Source organism: Callorhinus ursinus, unplaced genomic scaffold, assembly GCF_003265705.2.
Source record: "Callorhinus ursinus isolate GAN/ISIS: 27379988/994484 unplaced genomic scaffold, GSC_fseal_2.0 scaffold35, whole genome shotgun sequence".
NCBI lineage: Eukaryota > Metazoa > Chordata > Mammalia > Carnivora > Otariidae > Callorhinus > Callorhinus ursinus.
The window spans coordinates 522,246-532,172 of NW_027397097.1; the positions used below are offsets into that span (position 1 = coordinate 522,246).

At 35.6% G+C, this 9,927-nt stretch overlaps 2 pseudogenes; one reads left to right on the plus strand and one right to left on the minus strand.

The window, feature by feature from the left end:
- Nucleotides 1–5,219: 5,219 nt before the first annotated feature.
- LOC112806299 (olfactory receptor 52B2-like) lies at nt 5,220–6,056 on the plus strand (annotated as a pseudogene).
- A 2,551-nt stretch (nt 6,057–8,607) lies between these two features.
- The window catches only part of LOC112806300 (polycomb complex protein BMI-1 pseudogene), a 22,111-nt pseudogene continuing 20,791 nt past the window's right edge, over nt 8,608–9,927 (minus strand).

Below are 9,927 nucleotides of genomic sequence, written 5' to 3' on the forward strand. Positions count from 1 at the left end.
AGAGCTACCTTACGACCTAGCAATTGCACTACTAGGTATTTACCCCAAAGATACAGATGTAGTGAAAAGAAGGGGCACATGCACCCCAATGTTCATAACAGCGATGTCCACAATAGCCAAACTGTGGAAGGAGCTGAGATGCCCTTCAACAGAGAAATGGATAAAGAAGATGTGGTCCATATATACAATGAAATATTACTCAGCCACCAGAAAGGATGACTACCCACCATTTGCATTGACATGGATGGAACTGAAGGGTATTATGCTAAGTGAAATAAGTCAAGCAGAGAAAGACAATTATCATATGGTTTCACTTATATGTGGAACATAAGGAATAGCACAGAGGACATTAGGAGAAAGAAGGGAAAAATGAAGGGGGGGAACCGGAGGGAGAGATGAAACATGAGAGACTATGGACTCCAGAAAACAAACTGAGGGTTTCAGAGGAAAGAAGAGTGGGGGGATGGGTTATCCTGGTGATGGGTATTAAGGAGGGCATGTATTGCAATGAGCACTGGGTGTTATATACAAACAATGAATCATGGAACACTACATCAAAAACTAATAAAGTACTGTATGGTCACTAACATAATAAAAAAAAAAAGAAAGAAGTAAACATTGCAAAAAAATGTGCAGAACAGATGAACAAACATTTCTCCAAAGAAGACATCCAGATGGCCAACAGACACATGAAAAGATGCCCAATGTCACTCATCATCAGGGAAAAGCACATCACAACTACAATGAGCTATCACCTCACAGCCGTCAGAATGACTAAAATCAAAACCACAAGAAACATCAAGTGTTGGCAAGGTTGCGGAGAAAGAGGAAACCTCTTGCACTTTGGTGGGAATACAAACTGGTAGAGCCACTGTGGAAAACAGTGTAGAAGTTCCTCAAAAAATTAAAAATAGAACTACCTTAAGATCCAGGAATTGCTCTAGTGGGTATTTACCCTCCAAATACAAAAATGCTAATTCAAAGAGATGCATGCACCCTTATGTTTATCGCAGCATGATTTACAATAGCTGAACTATGGAAGCAGCCCAAGTGTCCATCAATAGATGAATACATAAAGAAGATTCTCATTCAGCCATAAAAAAGAAGGAAACACCATTTGCTATGACATCGATGGAACTAGAGAGTGTAATGCTAAGGGAAATAACTCAGTCAGAGAAACACAAATACCCTATGAGCTCACTCATATGTGGAATTTAAGAAAGAAAACAAGTGATCAAAGGGGAAAAAAAGAAAGAGAGAGACAAACCAAGAAACAGACTCTTAAATATGGAGAACCAGTGGGGAAGTGGGTGGGAGGAGGGATGAAATAGCTTATGAGGATTAAAGTGTACACTTATAATGATGAAAAGAAAAGAAAAGAAAAGAAAGAAAAAGAGAAGAGAAGAGAAAAGAAAAGAAAAGAAAAGAAAAGAAAAGAAAAGAAAAGAAAAGAAAAGAAAAGAAAAGAAAAGAAGCTAATCCAAAAGGGCACAATTATGGTATGTTTCCAACTGCAGGACATTGTGGAAAAAAATAAAACTGTGGAGACAGAAGAAGATCAGGGGTTGTGAGGTGGGCTTAGAGGGAGGGAAGGATAAATAGGTGGAACACAAGGGATTTGTAGGGCAGTGAAACTATTGTGTATGATACATTAATGGTGCACACATGTCAAAATCCATACAATGGACAACCTAAAGGGAGAGGTCTGATGTAAACTATTTGACTTTAGCTAATAAAAACTTGTCGATGCTGGTTTTATGAACTGTGACAAATGTATCACAGCAATGTGAGGTGTTGATAATAGGGGAAACTGGGTGGGTGAGGAGAAGGGATCATATGTGGACTCTGTATTTTTTGATTAATTTTTTTTTATAAACCTCAAACTGTTCTATAAAGCAATATATGTTAATTTATGAAGCTTCATTTTAGAAATAGGAGTTCTTTAAATATACTGTCATGCTTTTTCCTTCAAAAAACCTCAAAATATCTCACTGAAGGACACGCTCTCATGCATGGACATGTATTAAAATAGCCTCAATAGTTGGGCTTTGTCATAAAAGACATCCATGTTCTGGTAGAGTCACTCAGGAAACCTTATTTTTTTAGTATTCTTTAAGGGCTACACACTGAACTGGCAAAAAATGCAGAAAAATGCAGAAATGTTGCTCAGAGACTTGGTTTGAGATGGAAAATTATCAAATGCAATTCAAAATTGGAAAATATAATTTCACAAGTATGAAAGATAGGTTTAGTCAGCTAATACTGACTGTGGGTCTCAGGTGCAAAAACAATCACTCAGCACGTGAAATACCCAAAAGACTTCTTGGCCCAGAGGTTATTCCTTGAGTTGCTGTTGTAAATATTATTATAATACAGTGTGAGGGAGAATAGAGTAAATATGTGTTAATTCATATGATAATATGCCCTACTTATTGTGAAGGGTTGGGATAATCTGAAAATTATTATAAGGTGTGTGTGTGTGTATTTACACACCTGTAAATACACACACACACACACACACATACATTCTCTGAATCCCTACAAGCTAGACATGACATTTTTACCTAACACCTAAGAATATCACTGTGGGAGATGCTAAGAGGAAATTCAAGATCTGCCTTTTTATGTTCCCAATGGTTTAGAAGAACCATGCATCTAAAAGGTAAGTTAGAATAGTTTCATGGTTAAAACTGTGGGTGCTGTAATTAGGATCCCTGATTTCAAAACAGGCTTCACATACCCCTTAGTAATGTGATCTTAGGAAAGTCCTTGAGTACCTGAGTTGCCTTTTGTGTAAAATTAGGATACTAACAATAGTTACTTCTGATCGTAACTATAGTAGTTGTTACTGTTAAATTGGATAATCCATGTAAAGTGGTTAGCATAAGTTTGGAAAATGGTTAGCACATTGCAACATTAATATGTATTTCCAATTATTATTTTATCATTACTGGTATACTGCCCACTCCTGTGCTGATATGTAATATGTCTTCTATCCAAATATGCTGATATTTTCTGTGTGGTTGTTACACAGCAAAGCCAGGCATTGCTGAGAGACAACCAGACAAAGGAAGCAAAGCCACAACCTTACTAGGCTAATGAAATTGTGGTTATACCTCCATATTTTTAACAAGATATCAAATAAATAAAATCTTAAAAAAAAACAAGAAAACTTAAAAAAAAAGAAAAGAAAACTTTAAAGAAAAAAAGATAACCATTCAAAAAATCTCTCTCGGGGTTGCTTTAACAACAATTTCATCTCTTCCATGTGTTTGCCTTTTGATGAGAAATTGTCTTTTCTTTCTTATCTCAATTTCATGAGAGAGAGAGGACAATGTGAGGGAGAATAGAGTAAATATGTGTTAATTCATACGATAATATGCCCTATTTATTGTGAAGGGTTGGGATAATCTGAAAAAGTGTTCAATTAACACTTTTAATTGAAGGGGTAATAGACATCTTGCAATGCAGTCTAGTTTTCCATCTAAATGATGGTGTGAGCCCCACATGAATAATGTACCCTTGGCAAATTCTAGATTTTGGTGACTCTTTTCAGTTGAAACAGCATTTATTGTCCATCACTTTGAAACTTCTCAAGATTTGCAATCAAAAGTGTTCATAAACTTTTTTGGTATTACTTGGTGCCCTTGCCAAAAATTACAAACTTTACTAACTGATTTAATGTTTTATTGACCTGGGAAAAGAATAATTTTATATTGGAGGCACTTTTTTTTTGGAGGCACATTTTAAAGAAAGCTATTTTTATTTTATAACTTTTGATATGTTAAAAGTAAGAACTACTGCTACTTTAAAAAGTTGCTAAAATCTGATCTTATTCTTTGGTTGGTAAAAATGAAATTTGAAATCACTGTAGATGGGTCTTTCAATGATAGCTATTGAATAAATCATTGGCCTTGATATCTTCAGTGACTGTCTTGTTCTGAAAGAGAACACTCTGTACTCTGGATTTTTATTGTCTTCCTTGATTCCATGTCATAATCCTGGAGAGTTAGTGTTTGTTAGGATCTGAATGATATTAGGACTTTGGCATAGCAGTTTAAATCTCATGTTGACTCAACCATTGTCTTCAAGAGTTCAAATGAGAGGCAGATGAGTAAAACTTTTTCTTTACTGTAGCAAAAGTAGGCTAAGGAAACATCTCTCATAACATCAGGATGGGAAACAAGAATTGGAGGCTTCATGCTGTCCCCTTATTTATCAGTTTATCATCCAACTTATGTACTCCCCTTAAGTTTGTTTGTCAAAGAATGGAATATTAACCCTCTCCAGACTTCTATGCAGTGTTACAGAGAAAAAAAAGAAAGAGAAAACAACTTCTATTGTATTTAATAAACTATTATGAAGTTAGGCAGGCAAAAACTATATACATAGCATAGTTAAAAGTTCAAAAGACATATACATAAATGATGTGGTTATAACAATTAGGTTTACAAAAACAAAAATTTCAACCCTTATTATTCTGATTCACAATTTTTTTTTCAGAGAGAACAGGATACTCCATGAAAGGGAAGTGGTTTGCCTATAATCATTCAGGGTTTTGTTTTTGTTTGTGTTTTTGTGGCTTTTTGGTGCGTGTGGATGGTTGGTTGTTGTCCTTTGGGTTTTGTTTTGTTTTGTTTTGTAAGCTCTAAGCCCAAACATGGGGCTAGAACTCAAGACGTGGAGCTCAAGAGTCACATTTTCTACCAACTGAGCCAGCCAGGCCCCCTCATTCAGATACTTAATAACTTTTCTCAGACCATTTTATTCCCCTTCTACTTCATCATGCCAAAATTAATGGTTAGGTTGTCACTAGGATGAAGGAATAAATATTTGTTTTCTACTAGTATGTACTCTACCTATTTTCTCTCCGTGTCTCATGTAACAGACTTGGGGCACCTGTCTATAAGAATATCCAACTCTAGGGTGCCTGGGTGGCTCAGTTGGTTAAGCGACTGCCTTCGGCAGTCGGTCATGATCCTGGAGTCCCGGGATCGAGTCCCACATCGGGCTCCCTGCTCAGCAGGGAGTTTGCTTCTCCCTCTGACCCTCTTCCCTCTCGTGCTCTCTATCGCTCATTCTCTCTCTCAAATAAATAAATAAAATCTTAAAAAAAAAGAATATCCAACTCTACATCCACTCACCTCACTGCCTTTCTGCTGACTGGACTCCCAAGGTTAGAAGACTTCCAAATCTGGATCTCCATCCCCTTCAGCTTCATGTACCTTTTGGCTGTGATAGGCAATGACCTGATGATGGCAGTAGTGGTCTGGGACAGGAAGCTCCATGAACCCATGTATCTCTTCTTGGCCATGCTGGCACTCAATGATGTTCTCCTTTGCAACGTCACAGTGCCCAAAATGCTTCTCATTTTCTGACAGGGACCTTCCCTAGCAACGTTTCCTGCATGTCTCACACAGATGTTTTTTGTTCATGCTCTCTTCCTCTCTGAGTCTGCTGTTCTCTTGGCCATGGCTTTTGATGGCTACGTGGCTGTCTGTGCACCACTCCATTATGCCACCCTACTTAGGGGCTCTCTCATCAGCAAGGTGGGCCTGGCTCTGGTGGCTCGGAGTGTGGCTGTGGTCATCCCTGGCATCTTCCTCATTCTCTGGCTGCATTTCTGTCGGAGCAACGTCATCCACCATACCTACTGTGAGAACATGAGCATTGCCAAATGGGCCTGTAATAGCTATGCCCTTAATAGCATTTATGGGCTCACGGCTGCTCTCCTCACCACAGGACTGGACTTTGTCTTCATCTCCCCGTCATACTGGCTAATCCTGAAGACAGTCTTCCAACTACCTTCCAGGGAATCCCGGACAAAGGACTTTGGAACATGTGGAGCTCATATATGTGTCATCTTGATATTTTATACTCTGGCCTTCTTTTCCTTCTTTACCCATCATTTTGGAAATCATGTACCCAGGCATGTCCTTATCCTCCTGGCAAACCTCTACTTACTAGTGCCACCTACCATGAACCCCATTGTTTATGGGGCAAAGACAAAGGAGATAAGGATGCATGTCCTAGGGCTCTGTAACCAACCAAAATGACCCAAGGGTTATGAAGCAACAAGGAATAGGTTTAGTCCAAGTTCGAAGATCAGGCCTAAATGTCAGTGTGAATCAACACAAACAGATCTATCCCTGGAACATCTAACCTCCGGATAGAACTTAAAATATTCACATTTCCAAATGCTGCCTTCCTAGCACAGGGTAAACAGGAAGCTAACAGGCAAATACTCCAGGAGTACCTCAACATATTAAGGTAATAATCAGTGGAATGTCACTGTAACAGCATAGGGGACTTTTGTACTACACAATGCCTCTCTTATGTTGATTTGCTATGGACAATCTTAGTTCAGATTCCAGCTTTATCACTGCATCCACAGAATGCAAAATATACAAATGATTTAATAAATATTTGTTAGAGATAAATGCATTAACATGATATGCTAAATGCTAATAATTTTACATAACAAATGCTCTAAATATGTCCTTATGTATTATATAGGACATACACTTTAAATACTTCTTTCCTTTCCTCTAAAATACCTTTCCCTTAGCTTGCAAAAAATGTCTGTTTCGTATCTCCTTTACTACCTTATTGTAATAAAGACTCTTTTGGTTACACACAATAGAAAGTTACTTTGGTTAGGTTAAGTAAACAAAAAAGCGGGATCTGAGGAATGGAATGACATCCAAGGAATTTGAGTATTTATGACTCAGGAAGGACAAAAGTCAGACCAATTGCCCCATCTTGGGTCAGGTTAAAACTGCATGAATCTGTTACATCCTTTAACATTCTGATTAATGGGGATGAAACTGTGTCAGGGAAATTCTCAAAAAAAAAAAAAATCATGGCAAACCATCAGGATTATGTTTACTGGATTCATTTAGCTCTTTAAATAAATAAGTACATGCAATTTTGCTAGTGTAGCTTTTCACACACCAAACCATCTTGCTAATTGAACTCTATAGTACCTGGGGCAAACTTTATCATCTATAAATCTATCTGGCAAAATTCCTGGAATGTAATCCATTTTCTCCTCTAGAAAATATTCAACTGTTGATTAATAAAAGAGATGATCCCTGGCATCAGACAATAAAAACAATCATCATGAACATAACATAAACATATACATGATGTAGTGATTGAATTAATTGAATAGAATGCCTTCCAAATATTTATATTGTTATCATTCTCTTTATTAATGCATATGGCTATTCTAGACTCTAAATTTATTCAGGTCATTTCCACACTATACATTTTTAAGGGAATCATGTTTTAATTATTTAAGATACCACATTGAATAACTGAATGACTAAGTGTGATAATGAAATATTTTGTGGCAATGCTTTGTATAGAAGACAATGCCAGACACTTTAATGACAAAGGGGATAGTGATCTCTGCTATTATTTTTTTCTTATTATTGTGCATTGCCACAAGGAGCCTTCTGCAGCATCAAGAGGATTAATGTTTAACCTAGAAGATAGCATTTGACATTATGAAAACAATTGCATTGCATTTTTGCCCAATGACTGGAGGTTAGAATACAAAAATGAATTATGATTTGGGTTTCTGGGTAACTTACACATTCTGCAAGAAGGCAGAGAATGTTTTCAAAAGGCAAAAAAATATTCATGACTTTGCTAAACAAGGTAATATGAGTAAGAGTGCCTCCTGATTTATAAATCCATATACAAATGAGAAAGATGCTTCAGTCATATTATTGTAGTTCTAGGAAGGAACAAGAGGCCTTCCTGTTTTTGGAGCACCAACTGCTTGCCAGAAGACTAAACTCCTGCCTTCATTAAGGTTCCAGAATAAGATGTTTCTGTTCTCAACTCCTAATACCACCTTGTCATTCATTCATTCATTCAGATATTCAATCACTCATCTCCTCACCAATTATATTTTATGGGAAGAATTATCTTAATTTTAAAAATATGTGCCTTCTAAATGTTTTTGGTAAAATATATTTTATGATTATAATGTAATTATAGTAATAAATTTAAGAAAGTAGTATAGTAAATAATAATTTGTATGCCCAAATATTGGGTTACCTATTCCTTTAAAATAGTTTTATTCATATGCAAAATGCAAAATAAGATGCAATAGCTTAAACATATTTCTGTTAACAACACCCTAAACAACTTGTATTTTTAGAGGTATGTTCAACATCCACAGGTTAAAAATATGTTTTGTAGGGCGCCTGGGTGGTTCAGTCAGTTAAGTGTCTGCCTTCAGTTTAAGTCATAATCCCAGGGTCCTGCGATCAAGTCCCACATCGGTTCCCTGATAAGTGGGGAGCCTGCTTCTCCTTCTCCCTCTGCCGCTCCCCTGCTTGTGCTTGCTTGCTCTCTCGCTCTCTCTGTCAAATAAATAAATAAAATATTTAAAAATATATATTATATATTGTATTTGGAGTTCTTATTTTAAAAATGATTATCAATAGTTAAATGTTACTTATACAATGTCTAGCTGGTGGTAATGATCATTCTCAAAATTCTCACTTTTCTTATCAATTTTATTTAATTATTACACCAAATATTATCTAATTTTGATGTTTATATACCTTTCTTATTTTTAGTTGATGTCCCTTACTCAAGGTGAATGTGCTAAAAGGAGAGAAGTAATTAGAATTAGAAAGAAACAGGATAAAAGGGTGGAAACAACATAGTTGAGTTGAAACCAGTTAGCAGAAATAAGTTGTAGATGTACTCCATGCGCCTGAAATTTGAAATCCTAATTTTCAGTTAGTAAACTCTCTTTATTATATTACATGTGGGTTCATGACATGTCAAATCTTTTCCTTCAAGACTTTTTTTTTAATATCCAAACTAGACATTCTTTTTCAATAATTGATTCAGTCATTTTATCATTTATATATTCAAAAATTATTTAGTGTCACTTTTATGCCAAGCATAATATTCATGCTTACAGGCAGCAAACTCTTTAAAGCACAGTTGTTATACTAGGTAGAACAAGATACATAAAATATATTACTTATTATTTCATAAATATTTGGAACCAAAACACATTTTTAAAGTTTTATTTGTTTCCTTTGTTTATTTTCTGCTTTTGCACAATTATAGCCGTACAAACTAAGAAAATTCAGTTGCATTTGCAAGTATTTTTATACAACCCTATGCACAGCCAGGTGCTAGATAATTTCAGAATTACAAGGAAAGATAGTTTTGTGTTTTGAAAAGAGTTCTAGATAAAGTTGTGGGACCTTAATATTTAGCTGTTTCCGGCTACCACAAATTTATAAGTAGCTACACCCCAATGAGGTATATTGCTACATGAGTGAAATTCCTCACAGCCAGGGATACCAAAGATAATATTTTTTACATTTAAATAAATAGTATATACTAATTATTATTAAGATGCTTTTAACCTAGTGGATTATAATCACAGATTTCACATCACAATATCTGGAGTATTTCAAAAATTACAGGGTCCCAATTTTTATAAAATTAAAATAATTTCTAAAACTTAAGCAAGAGAAAAAATATGCATATTGTCCCTTTCTATTCCTGAGGAAACTAAATATCCTTAGGAAGGCGGAACATGTGTATAAACTTTTAAAAGATGCCAATACACCATGAGAATTGCTAACTACTGCTTTGAGCCCCAAAATATTTTATGTCAAGATAAGATTTTTCCCATTATTGAGAAAGAAGGAGAAAGTAGATATACAGACACATGTATATAACAAGAAGGATAATATTAAATTTCCTGGCAAATAAAGAGTATCAGGAAGCAAAGATACATGGGTTTAATATATTTGATGAAAAATTAACAGATAAATGACCTTGGAAAGGATTGGAATTAGAAATGGAAGGAAATAGATGGAAATGATTTCTACCACACTCCACTCCAATATATTCATATTTAAAAAGAATTTATGAAGTACC